Source organism: Sapajus apella, unplaced genomic scaffold, assembly GCF_009761245.1.
Source record: "Sapajus apella isolate SASKATOON/1434 unplaced genomic scaffold, GSC_monkey_1.0 scaffold129, whole genome shotgun sequence".
In the NCBI taxonomy this organism is placed as follows: Eukaryota; Metazoa; Chordata; class Mammalia; order Primates; family Cebidae; genus Sapajus; species Sapajus apella.
Window position 1 is genome coordinate 695,566 of NW_022437069.1, and position 701 is coordinate 696,266.

General features: G+C 42.2%; 1 long non-coding RNA gene across 1 annotated transcript in view; it reads left to right on the forward strand.

Annotated features, from left to right (window-relative positions):
* Window positions 1–672, forward strand: part of LOC116539478 — a 1,277-nt gene extending 605 nt beyond the window's left edge. Inside the window, exon 2 of the long non-coding RNA XR_004264069.1 lies at window positions 176–672. This is a non-coding gene — a long non-coding RNA (uncharacterized LOC116539478). The remainder of the gene's footprint in view (window positions 1–175) is intronic.
* The last annotated feature ends 29 nt before the right edge of the window (window positions 673–701 follow it).

A 701-nucleotide genomic window follows, 5' to 3' on the forward strand; every position in this document is an offset into this window, starting at 1 on the left:
CCCAGCTAATTTTTTGTATTTTTAGTAGAGACGGGGTTTCACCATGTTGACCAGGATGGTCTCGATCTCTTGACCTCGTGATCCACCTGCCTCGGCCTCCCAAAGTGCTGGGATTACAGGCTTGAGCCACCGTGCCCGGCCGTGGTACAGTTATGTACAGCATAGTGCCAGTGAGGTCATCAGAGCTCATATATGATTTTGGTCCCACGGATTACAAGGGAGCTGAAAAATTTCCATTGCCTAGTGAAGCTGTAGTGTTCATAATTTCTTAGTGACTCATGTTTTTGTGGTGATGCTGGTGTAAACAAACTTACTGTGCAGACAGTCCCTGTAAAAGTGTAGCATATGCAGTTATGTACAGTACATAATACTTGATAACGTTAAATTATTGGTTGGTGTATTTTCTACCCATTTTATCATTGTTTTAGTGTGTACTTCTGTTGATTAAAAAGAAAAAGTTAACTATAGAACAGCCTGAGGCGGGTCTTTCAGGAAATATTCCAGAAGAATGCACTGTCATAATAGCAGGTGACAGCTACATGCGTGTTGTTGCCCCTGAAAACCTTTCAGTGGGATGAGATTGGAGGTAGAAGACAGTGATGTGAATGACCAGGACCCTGTGTAGGCCTAGGCTAGTGGGTGTTTGTGTCTTTGTTATTTTTTTTTTTTTTTTTTTGAGACGGAGTTTCGCTCTTGTTACC